Below are 12,950 nucleotides of genomic sequence, written 5' to 3'. Positions count from 1 at the left end.
ATTTCTGTATAAACCCATCAGAGGTCAAGACTGCCCTGCAAGCAGTACTCAAACCTTCATGCTCATCACTGACCAGTGAGAGGCTAGACACACTGCCCTGTCACTTTTGAGTCCATTCTCAGTCTCTCATTTCTACTGGACAGAGTTCAAAATGCAATTTGAAAGCCAGCTACAGATTGAACTAAAACTTGAGTTGCCAGAGACTATGCTTACTGAAATCAACCCAATACTGAAGCTTGAGCTTATTTTTAAAACTACATGAGTGACACTGATCTGCCCAGATTTAAGGATAATACTCTTAACCAGAGTGTAATATTCCCATATAGATTCAGCAGAAGCTGAGATCTCCAACTAGTCCTGAATCTCATTGTTACCCTGACTTTAACATCAAATGTATCCCTATAAAGACTTCCAGTCCTACCAAATGTGGAAGTAGGAGTAAGCTCCTGGCTCCTAACTGTCAAAAATCCTAATTCATTTCAGCACATGTACCACATAAGTAGCACAGAAAAGCTGCCTTAACAGCAAGGAGTGGCTATAACTAGAACCCTGTACCAAACCTTTAGCCTCTGCCTAGAGCTATATCACTGATTACAGGTTCAAACTGAACAGTGACTAGGAGAGCCACAGCCCACAGATTAAAGATATCTAAGTACATAATAGACACAATACATGTTGTATACAGACTGACATAAACCAAACTGTAATGACAGTATTTCTCACAGCTAATATCAAGAGCACAGTTGCGTTCCTTTTTAAATAGATTACCGTATTTAAAATGAATACATTCCCTTCCTAAAGTATTAAGAATAACTTTGTTTTCTAGGATTGATTCTATGGACAAGATCTGTATAACTAAGAAAAGGGAAAATGTCCTAATTCTACTTCCCTGTTAAATCCCATCCCACAGATTACTGCCTTATTCAGAAATCCAAACTCACCCTGCTAATTACAAATCCTTCTCCCCCAGTTAGGTAATGGAAATGAAAACAAATGACTTAAGCAACTAATCACAGCTAAACAACGCAGCTTGTATTGTGGATACCAAGTATTCCATACTGCAAACATATTCATGGAATATGAACAAGGAAAGCACAGTCTGTCTGCACAAACTCCACAAACGGAAGAGCTTATGTTCACTGAGCGAAATGCAGCCAATTAAAAAAATTATTTGGGACTAATATGAAATGCAATTAACATGTCATCATTCAGAAGCTTACAGCTCCACTGCGTTAGTTGATTTTCAAGATGCTATATGAGCTGTTTTCTGCCTTTGTACTGTGCTACTAAAAGATTTTACAAGTGGGTAGTTAAAGAGATCTCAGCAAGACCTGCAAGTAGAATATTTCTGTCTGACTTACTCTAAATGCATGCGGAGTGAAAGACCAGACTGAAAGTTGATTACACTGCTTTTAAACATGTCCCTGAATGTCATGTACAGTCTTCATGCTTAAAAGTTGTCACATGGTTATTATGTAGAAACAAGCTAATCTTTGGTGCATGTTAGCTTGAGGCTTTCAAAAGGCATAATATATTTCCGTTATATCAATCCTGACTACAAAGAAAAACTTAATAAAAAAACTCCAATTATTAATATGCTGAACACGGTTTTGCAATTTGAAATCCAAGTGCTAGCACATTTAGCTTAGAAATTAGAAGATTCTGGCAGCTAACTGGTCAGACTACAGCAGGGCAGCAACAAATGGAAAGCAACTTCCATTTTAGTCCCTAGCTAGCAGATTATTTGCAATAGTCCATGGATAAAAGGACAGAAGAAGGATACCAAACCTCTGCCTTTGCAGTGCAGCATTAAAAGACCCCTGTATATATAAGCAGAAGTACAGTTACCATATAAGAGCAGGAATAAAGAGGGAGCAATAAAGATTAGTTGCACCTTCTGGTAAGGAGGAATGGGCAGTGGTTCATACACTCACCTCTGGTTTGTGACACCAGACTCCAATTCCTTGCTGTGCCTCAGCTGATCTGCATAGCACTGGAAGACCCACTGATTGTCTCTGTACCTTCTCCTGTAAAATGGCAACCGTTACTCCGTGGGCATGGCATAATGAAGCTTGGCAAGAAAGAGAGAGGTGCTGAGATCCTGTGAGTATAGCTAGATGTGTAATGGAGGAGATTTAACACCTGGATGCAATGGTTCCGCTCCTCCACTCTCCTCTCTCTCCTCCTTGCCTATATATCTCCATCCCCAAATCCACAGCCTCAGCTCCTCTCTTGTGTGCACAATAAAGCCAATTCAACTTACTAAGCAGCAAAAAGCTATACTTTGGTTTTGTTTTGTGGTTATTTTAGTGCTGCCAAGTTGAGTCAGGTCACTGTACAGTTAGATGAGTCCCAGAGACAGTGGAGAGGACAGCCAGAACTATGCAGCATGAAGATGGAAAAACAGAGCAGGGGAGAGCAGCAGGATCTCCCCTCTTCAGCATCAGTAATTCACTAGACTGGGAGTTATAGCACATAACTACCCTTGACTGATGGGCACCTTAGGTAGCAGTTCACAGGTACAGAGAAAAGCAGCATCTGTGTGTTGCAAGGAGTGGTGATTAAGGCCGGATCCAGCACAGACACCAGAGCTCCAAGAGACTCCAAGAGATTGGCAAAGAGGTCACAAACAGTATAATGGAGCTGGAGCTTGATATTACTTTCTTAAAGAAGAACTGAAACTGTAGCAGCCCAAAAATATAGGCAGGGAAGTTTACTGCCACCTAAGAAGAATACACTCTCTCTCTCCCTTAACATAGAAGTCATTAAGTCTTGGTTTCAATTGACTGCACAGTGCTACCCCACCAGATTTCATACTCTTACTCAGTTTGCTTGCAAATAATACCATTTTCCTAGTCTATTTTGCTTTCATAACATGCTTCAAGGACAGCCTGTGCATTTGAATAAGGGGGATACCAGGTGGCCATCTTCAGCAAGACAAAGCTTTGGGTCTGTGCAGCAGAACATAGTAAAGACATTATTTGCTGACTGGAAGCCCCTGCATCCAGTGGGGCCCAGCAGAATATCCTGGGGCACACTAAGAATTGTTGTTAGTTAGGGACTACTGTTCTGCCAAATTATAACCACTGTGTTATAATAAATGTGTAGTGATTGGGTGATTTGGTGTGCTTGCCCCCCTTCCAGAATGGCAGAGCAACAGCACATTTTGCTCTTACATCTTACTACTGTGAAAGCTAAGGCTGCCACCATTTGATGCACAGAGGCTTTCTAAATCTGAAGCATACCATGCACTTTACTCTGGGGGACTGAGAATATATTCCTGATCACCGCTGACTCCATCCATAAGAGGGCAGTGATACGCATCTACAACGCATCCACCATCCTTCTGAGTATTGGGATGAGACCGAGGTAAATACGGTTAAAAGCATGCCTACCTCTGCAGAAAACAGCAAGGATGGGCATGAGCTGGTTGGCACCTGCCCACTTTCCACTTGCCAGCCTGAGCGACTAAGTCTTCATTTAAAGCAGGATCCCTTGGGAACCACTGTCAGCACATGTACGGAGCACAGCCCATGCTCGTGACTCTCGCTCTGCAGTCAGGCATCCTAATTGCTCTGCTACCAGGCCGCTATGGGCTGACATAAATTACATTATTAATGGATGGCTATAGCTGTTGGAAGCTGTGAACTGGGTTTATTAAACAGATAAATGCACCATCTTGAAGAAGAATGTATACTTTACCTTTCATAGCACCTTCCCTGCAGTATTTATCCCCAACTGTGGTGGTGAATTACATTCCGTGAAGAAGGCAATCAGATCATAAAACCTGTAAATATTCCTACCTAGTGTGATTAACAGAGGAAAAGAATTGCAACTGCTTACATCTGCTATACACATTTTTCCAGATGCTCAGAAAGAATGGTGATTACATATTGTTTTCTCATTTTAAAAAAGATAAATAAGTATATAACCTGTCAAGCTTCAACAGTAGATCAACCAGCCTTTCACTCTCAGGAGAATTCCAAAATATCAGTATTCAAAGGGCAGAGAGCACACCTAGCAATATGTGCTGCAAAGCTCTCAGTACACTAGAAGTGCTATAAATAAATGATCATAACAATAAAGCTGTCTTGCATGTAAACAATTCGCCTTGATGTTTAAATTTAGTAATCACTATTTCCCATTGTACATCAGTTTTGATTCACCTATCATAAGGCCAAATCATGAAGAGTTGTTCTCATGGTCATAACATAATGGTGTTGGGGAATGGGAGGTGAAAACTAGGTAAGAACAATTTAGGAGAATGAAAGAAATAAAAATATACTCCTGGGAAATGAAACCAACAGAATGTGTGTACATGATATTTCATAGAATACTTGAGACAATTTATTAGATGTTTAAAAATTTGTATAGAAAGTATAATTGGCATCACCCAATTTTAGGTACCTTCCAAGCAAGCAATTCTCAGGATATACAGCAGAGAAGGAGAGATTCTTCTGCTGGCTGATCAGCATTCTCTTAACTCAGGTATTTTCACAGTTGCCTTGTCCAGGGGTCTCCCTCGCTGATACCTACAGAGGAAGCCTAAGCAGCCTGGATGGCTGACATGGTGGCTGAGGCCACAGGATTCAATAGCTGGGCTGGCTAAGACATCATGAATGCCTATCTTAAGTATCTAATGCTGGGGAAACGTGCCTTGTGCCCCCATCCGATACTGTATTAATCTGACAATCTTTATATTATTCACACATTAATTCTCAAATAAAAGATTTTGAAATTAACTCAGCTGATTTTCTTTGGGGTTGTCTGGGCTTTTTGTTTTCTGAAGATCAGTGTAACTTACAAATACCCAGTGCAGAAAACAGCAGAGTAATATGAGAGGCAGGATGAAATACATCTTTAAAGGGTACATTTTTCCCTGACATAGCAGCCTACAGGATCTTAGGCTTTCACTGCCTCCCATCAGGCAGCTTAAGAAACTTCAGACACTTTCCAGAGAAAGGAAGACAAAATGTGATTTTTTTTTTTTTAAGAGCTAAATAATTTCCAGAAATGTGTTTAACTCATTATTTTTCAGAAGGTTTTAGTTTGTTTATAGAACTTCTTATAGAGATCCCATTTTCTGCCCCCTTACAAAGCTTTGGTTTGGTTGCTTTATCTAGCCGATCAAAAAGCCCTGGTGAAGATAGGACAAGCTAGTTTTAGTCTATTAAAGCTGGCTGGTCTGGAGTGTCCTAAACTTCCTGCTCCACTGGGGCTCAACACACAGCTCTAACCCATGTGTCCCAGCCCATCGCAAATGTTGCTATCTAAAAGCCAAAAGCACATTCCTCTAATCTTTGGAAGTGTACAGAACCAAGTGCATAGAATAATATCCAGTTTTGTAGCTTGAACTATCACACACAGACAGCTAAAGAAACAACATGTGGTGCCATACGATAAATGCAGCCAGAGGGGAAAGACAAGAAAACTAGAGAGGCCAAGAGGGACAGCACATTGCACAGGAGCAATATCAATAGAGTGTCCCTCCTTCCCCTCCTGCCTTACAGCTGGGTTAGGTTACTCTTCCAATTTACACAGATTCCCTTTCTAGAGTTCTCTACTCCCCCTCATGGTGGGAATACCAAAATCCAGCAAAACAAAACAGATGCTCAGGTAATGGCCTAAGCAGGCAACCATGTAGAGGCACTAAGGGTTGCTATGCTCTTTAGAGCAGGGACAGATGGCAACACAGGACTAAGCAGAAACACAAGCCTTTATATTCCCTTCTGAGCACTACTCAGTTTGGCTGGTTTGTAGTTCATTCCTGTCCAAACCAGCTACACTTTCTGTATGTCACCTTTTGCCATATGTCATCTAAAGCTGGATAGCATTACTCCTGTCCCTTTTACTCTTCATGTGCATTCCCTTACCATTCAGTTTTCACTGATTATCCATAACAACGTGGTCTGAAAAAACACTTATTTTGATTTGTTTTTTCCAACTCTGTGCCATTCCTATTCTGCTAATAATTGCTCCAAGGAACAATATTCAGCAGAACAGATTTTATACAGTATGCAGCCAGCAGAAGCTGCTGTGTAATGTTGTTAAAAAGACAGTGTATGTTCCACTGCAGCTAAGATTGTTCTGCCTCATCTCCAGTAACTAAAACAAGGGTTTTCATCACCAGCTTACCATTTACCTATTGTTATTGCAAGAAAGACTAATTTCTTTTTTAGGTTTTCAACCAATACCAGTTTGATAAATATGTTATCTGTTATTGCATATAAATACATCCAATGTAGATTTTCTAGGGTTTTAAGCTATTTTCTAGGACATTCTTCTTTCTCTCTGTTCCAGGACATCCTATTTTTTTATGTATTTTCAGACTGGATAACAAATGCATTCCAGCATTAGGAAAGCTTTTTCTTAATTCTGTATTTTCTATATTGTGCCTAGATTTAAAAAAATGGTCCTGTAAGCCTGAAAACCCACACTGGTACCAAACTGAAGCTAAGTAGAAAGCTTTTTAAAATGCTTCTCAAATGTTGTTTTAAACTGGAAGCATGACTACAATGTTTTTCTTGGCATATCTTATTGCCTTTGAAATACACAGACTACTATTCTTGATATGTTCTTATTTTCCTTGTATTTGATTTTGTTAAGATGTGTCCCTTGGGAACGCATGGCGAGTCCCTTTTCATAGGGTGGATCTGTCATCTAACTGTGGCATCTCTCCACTGCCAAGTATGCAATGTATATTTTTGTTAAGTGTTTATTTAAGTGAGGTTCAGAGATTTTCACAGACCTAAGCAAGTATCACAGACTTTGACACCAGATGTAATATCTAGGGATAGCCCCAGAAAATATTAAAAATCAAGTGTTTTGTTGCAGGGAAACCAGGTAAGCAAGTCTTGGAGATGTTCAGATAATGTAAAAACCTTCTTGAAACAGCATCACTGAATACTTAACCTCTACATTATGAGTTGTTCAGAAATATTCCAAGCCCCAACACTCTGTTCTAACAGAATTCTGCAAAAAGCAGCTTCACAAACTTGGTTGACAAGAGATATAGGAACATGGAGAGAAGGATGGAAGGGGAAAAACTGGTTTATAAAGATGGGTGGTTTTGATCAGAAGACAGTAACAATATGACTTATAAAGTACAACTTTTAAATGTCATCCCCTAAATTTCCCAGTCTCATGATTTTTAAGTCAGTATCAGGATTCTTCAGAGGGTCAAATTGTTAACCTTACAGTGATTGGGCTGTCTGTACTGAAAAGATCTCATCACTTACAGATGGTGAGCAGTCCACACAATCCATTGGTCAAAAACAGCTGTAATGATTACTTCAAGGTTTTCTAAAACTTAAATGTGTTCATGGATACCTGCCAAAAGAAGAAAAAAAGAGCTATGAAGGTTGTTTGGAACAAATAGTTATGTTAGTCCTTGCAGATCATTTCAGTTGCTGATACAGCTTAGAGGCTAAAAATTTACTAATGTCTCAAAAAAAACCAAAAAATCAGTCTGCACTGGTAGAAAACTAAAACCTTGTCAGGAAAACTCCAGAATATTCAGTGGATGTGACAGTCACACCATTCATCCAGCTTGCTGTCAGCTCATGTTCAAATCCACTATTGACACTCTTCCATTATTCCATAGTACCTGAGGATCTCCTGAACAAGAAAGAAAAATAATTATTTCAGGAATTATTATGATGTTGGAGTCCACTTGTACTTTCAAATAATTCAGTTTCTCTTTTCTTCCCTCTTTGCTTGATCCAAATATAGCACAGACTACAACAATGCAAAACTATATTCTCAGTTTCACTTTGATTCAGACTTCTTGGACATTCACACCACATGTAAATATTGTCTGTTTTCTTGCGTATCACTCCCACATTCAGACTCCCTTGGAATTTTAAAATATTTATTAGAGAATTGTATCTTCCTGTTGCACACCTCCCAAGCTTAGCCTTAATTACCCTTTTTTTTTTCTTCTTCTCCAAATAAACTGAAATTAATAGCTAATGTTGCTATTCATGAAAAGAACAGTTTCCAGGCTTGTATGATATAGCAGGAAAACTGTCCTCCTTCTTGCATAAGCCATACATATATTATGTTAAATTTGGTATAGAGAAAGCAAACCTTCCAGGTTGTTGGCAACCTAATTCCATCACTGCTTGCAGATTAAATGAGATGACTTGTGGTGGTAGGAGGGCAGAGAAGAGGAGTGGGTTTTAAATTACATACACTTGGTAATTCATTGCAGAAATTAAGCCTAATAGGTACATCTGGTTCATGGACATGGAGATGTTTCAAATAGCCAGCACTGCCCTTGACAGCAGGTGGTGTTTTGGATAAACAGCATCAGGAAGTAGCTAGCAAAAGGCAAAAGAAATACACTTGGAAAAACTGTGTTGAAATTTGATCAAAATGTTTTCCAGCCAGCTCAGCTCCTAAGAGACATGCAGATCATTTCAGTTCAAAAGCAATATCCACAGTTCAAGAGCAATAACTACAGTTCAAAAGCAGTAACTACTCAGCAGTAATACTTGGTCAAAAAGGGCTTGCATTACTCTAATAATCACTTGTGTGACATATATCAGCCACTGCTTCAGCTTTAACACCTGAATTTGAAGACCCAGTGTTAGACTTCTGCCTGAAAAAGCTGGAAAGAATGAAAGAAAGGAGCGGAGGAATGTCCCACAGAAAACTGCTTCCAATATGGCATCCCCCTGGGAGCACTCTAACCTGGGTCCTGTCATCCCCCTCACCACTATATGTTACAGAGAATCAGCACTGCAAATGTGCAAGGACAAGATACAGATGCTGTGAGAACCACCACTGAATGGGTGCAGGTCTAAGACCTGTATTTAATCTGTGGTGTTACTCTCAGTGTTGCATCCTTATTCCTAAGGGATTCAGTAGTTTGGGACCGCAGACACTTATGTGACATATCACCTACAGAGAGAGACAGGATGAGGAAAAACAGACAGCAGCTTCATTGTGCAGGTGCAGTGGGATTATCCATCACCAAAGAAAAGCTTTGCAGAAAACAGAGCTTTCTCAGGCCAGTCTCAGACTTTTGGATGAGTTCCCAGTGGAATTATCCCCAGTGCAAAGCTCACTGTCTTACTCTGAACGTGAGTCACATAAATACATACAGAACCATGTACAGATAAAGTAATAACTATTTTAAAAGACACTGAAAATAAAAAGAGGACAAAAGTCACCTTTAGAAAGAATGAGAGAGAGAAAACTATATGTAGCAGATGACAATTCCATAACTTAATGCACTTCTGGAAGACATTCAACGCTGTGACATGCAACATATCAGAACCGAAACAAAACTTACATAACGTTGCATTACATTGACACAGTTTTCTAGATAGAGGGACTGGCTGCAACTCATATAAACATACCCATGGAAAAATAATATCTCATCCACATGTACAAGATTTACCAAATAAGAAGAAGTATCACAGCGCTTGACAATTATCACAGCACGTGCTTCAAAAAGTGTGGCTATTAAAAACAATATCCAGTGTTTCCTAACAGGAAATAGGTAATGTGGATTGATGTGGGTTATATTCAATTATCTTCTGCCTTGCAAGGTAACAATCTTACTCCATGGATACTACACAACACACCTCTGTGGTACACCACACAAATCTAGGTTTGGTAGGACTCCATAATTTCATTTTGATGCAACACAAGGACATATTTCACATTGTCTTAATTCTCACTTTGCTTCATGTAAAGCTACACTGGCAGCATTTAAATCTCAACCTCCCCAACAGAAACTCCAATCAACATTTAAGCTATGAAGACTATTTTAAAATAAAGAGTTACGGTGCGGCCTGCTAAGTAAAAATTCAAAACATTGAAACTGCATGTTAAACATTACAAAACAGGAAGTGGAGGTCACCACCAGCCTGATCTGTAAACATATTTAAATCTTTTTGTTCTTGACAAATAAGAACTAAGCATTCCTTAAAACCCTAACCATGATGATTGCCAGTAAACTTGTATATTTGCACAACACCTTGGAAAAAGGTGTAAATAAACCCAGCCTTTTGCTGAGAATTTAGAAGCATAGCTTTCACTATATTTCAGGGTCTGTGTACTTTTAAAAAAAAAAAAAAAAAAAAAAAAAGAGTTCTGCATCAGATCCTAGTGAGTTCAATATAAACCCAGTGAGCAAGAGTTGAGCACAGCATTCTTCTCTTTTCATCTTTTTCCTCATACGATGCAACAAAAGACATGAAAATCTTCCAGACAGCTTGATCCAAGTAGATAAAAGGAAGGAACTGAAGGAGTTTCTGCTATTACAATACACTCACTGTAAAATAATTTTTATTTCCCCATTGTTCCTATTCAGTCCACATACATATGTTACTTCTGGCCCTTGTGCTACCTCAGCAATCTGCTCAGAGAATTCTCTCGAGCTGTGTCTATACTATGGGAACCAGCAGTGTTTTGCAAATCTCAGGTGTATGCATACCTGGCATGTCTTGTCTTGACCTGGGGCGTATCAGGACTCGGGGCCACTTGTTGGCATCCAGCTTGCAAGGAATGAAAAGTTTACAGATTGCTTTCTCATCCTTTTTCCTCCATAAACTCTATTTTCTATAAGATGAAAACATAGGCAGGCAGAGTGGGAGGGCATCACAATGTGGTCCAGTAGGTGTTCTCATTTAGACCTTTCAAAAAACCTTAAAAGAAACTAAATAATAAGAATTATCCTTCATAATGGTGCTTATCCATGATTTTGCACATCTTTAAAGGAACAATCACCCTACAAAGTAACAGACAACAACGTAATTAATTTTTTGACCACATGCCAACTTTCTGCCACCTCAGCCACAGCCAGGACTCCCTCCTGCCTATCTGTTTTGTACCAGTGCTCCCTGGGAAATTCTCCATGTTGTCCAGGCTGAGAGCAGAGCTCCCTCAGGATGCAGTCGCATGGACGTGCACAGGGCGGTGTGTGCTGTGATGACCATGTACACACACAGCCAGAAATGAAGAGGACCAGGAAAAACTGCACATTCACATGAAAAGGGATCTTCTCTGGCATTTCAAGCAAGAATACACTGACCCTACCTCAAAGGCTACTGGGTGTCAACCTAGGCCTATGTCAGACCAAATATTTTGGTTTCAGTCATATGATCAAATTATGGCACCTTAACAAGTTACACCCTGTCAGATTAACCATGCCAGCTATCCATGTACATGCTCTCAGACTGCCCAAATATGAGGTAACATGGCTCACTTAAACATCTTTCATAGAGGCTCAAGCTAAATCACCTTACAACTGCAGTGGGCTAAGTTTGCACACCTGGACAAGTACCAACAGTTAGCTCAGGGACATGTTTTCAAGCCCCTGTAACCCAACTATGTGCTGAGACCTTAGTAACTGACTGCAGACACAAATAATGTTCATATAGAGCCATGCAAGTAACCATTTATAAACTAGACTAAGAGTAGGAGGATGTAAAGGGTTGATATACAAGTACAAGGATGTTAATACTGCTGATTTAGGGATAATGGCATTCACTTCAGGGTTGAAACTGCACTTCAGATTTCACCAAGCTGTAGAGCTCATTTTAAAATTTTAGATTACTGATAAAGAAATAATTCTGAGAACATATTTAAATATGTATCTCAAACAGAATTCCTAATTATTACCATCAAAGGCAAAGGGCCCATTCACTTAGATCATCTTTTATAAAGTACAGGCAGCTGGGGTCTCTGCCCAGAGCACCAGCTCAGAACAGCACAGTACATCCTCCATGCAGTGTGAAACACTCTTCCTCCCAGCAATCACCTCACACTATAGGTGAAGGCTGCTGTGTATACCTGCCTCAACACACAGCTTTCCAATGCCCTCTGTACTGCCTGCATTGTGGACAAAATCCATGAGATCCACACTGCTCTTTTTCCACCAAGTGAAGGCCACCTCCAAAGCCTGACTGCACTACAAACAGCTTTCTGTAAGAAAACCCCTCCCAAACACAAGGAATGGACATACCTCCCCAAAACCAAGCCTAGGCTTTTCCCAACGCCACAGAAAGTCAATCCATGATGAACACTGTTCTTGTAAACTGCCTCTTCACTATTTGGGGTGGTGGAGGTGGAGAGAGGTTCTTGGAAAGTCCATGGTTTCCATAAATTCACTTTCTGGATTCCATAAAAATCAGAACTATTTTCACTGAAGTCAAGAATCAACTGTACTTACACTGGCATGAAACACACTGCTGCTTTTATAGAGGAACATGTTTGGCAAGCTTAACTATCAGCTGCATTATCTCAGCAGCTTCTAATTCTATACCACTAGTTCAAAACATGTTATCAGGTGTTGTATTTTGGATGTGCACTAAAAAGCAACCAGATACTTATCACAGTAATATTTCTACCACACAGTTAGCAAACCCACCCACCTACATAAATATTCAGCCTGCTGTTCCTACTGCATAGCAAAGTCCCTACCTACAGCATACAAAAGCTGTCACGTGCCTCAAGTATAAGCTTTGGTTTACAATGTGGGGACAAAGTCATACCCATACAACTCTGCTGGTTACATTCATGATTTTGCACCAGTGTGGCTACAATGATTGGAGTTCTTGTGCAAATACATGTGGTCAGATTGATCTCATTCCAATGTAGTCATTTGAAAGTTATAAATCTCACTTGTGTTAAGCACCCTGTACAGTCAATGGAGAGGGACTGACACCTCCAGGGTGATTTCTCTGATTTGTTTTAGATATTTTACATACATACACTGAAGGTACTATTTTTCCCATGGACTGAAAGGAAGCTCAGGACACTTGACTAATTCACATGTGCCTAAATTTGGGAAGATGGACCCCATGTATAGCATCACAGAGCTTTATACAGGGAGAGTTTCTTTTTCTTCTCAGACCAGAATAACATACATCAGCAAAAGCATTCCCATTTAAGTATAACTGCATCAAACTGGGATTTGGGCTGGTTAGAAGTACACT

At 39.8% G+C, this 12,950-nt stretch overlaps 1 long non-coding RNA gene across 2 annotated transcripts in view; it reads right to left on the bottom strand.

The window, feature by feature from the left end:
- LOC141923783 (uncharacterized) overlaps positions 1-12,950 on the bottom strand; it is a 125,225-nt gene that overhangs the window by 15,905 nt on the left and 96,370 nt on the right. The window contains exons 2-3 of one of the 2 annotated variants that reach the window (XR_012623401.1): positions 7,239-7,329; positions 1,935-2,027 (exon numbers count right to left, since the gene is read on the bottom strand). This is a non-coding gene — a long non-coding RNA (uncharacterized LOC141923783). Of the gene's footprint in view, positions 1-1,934; positions 2,028-7,238; positions 7,593-12,950 lie in introns of those variants that run through there. The other variant, XR_012623400.1, reaches the window with a different exon arrangement.

Source organism: Strix aluco, chromosome 5 (genome assembly GCF_031877795.1).
Source record: "Strix aluco isolate bStrAlu1 chromosome 5, bStrAlu1.hap1, whole genome shotgun sequence".
NCBI lineage: Eukaryota > Metazoa > Chordata > Aves > Strigiformes > Strigidae > Strix > Strix aluco.
Note: the sequence above shows the minus strand (reverse complement) of the source record. Positions and strands in the feature narration are given on the sequence as shown.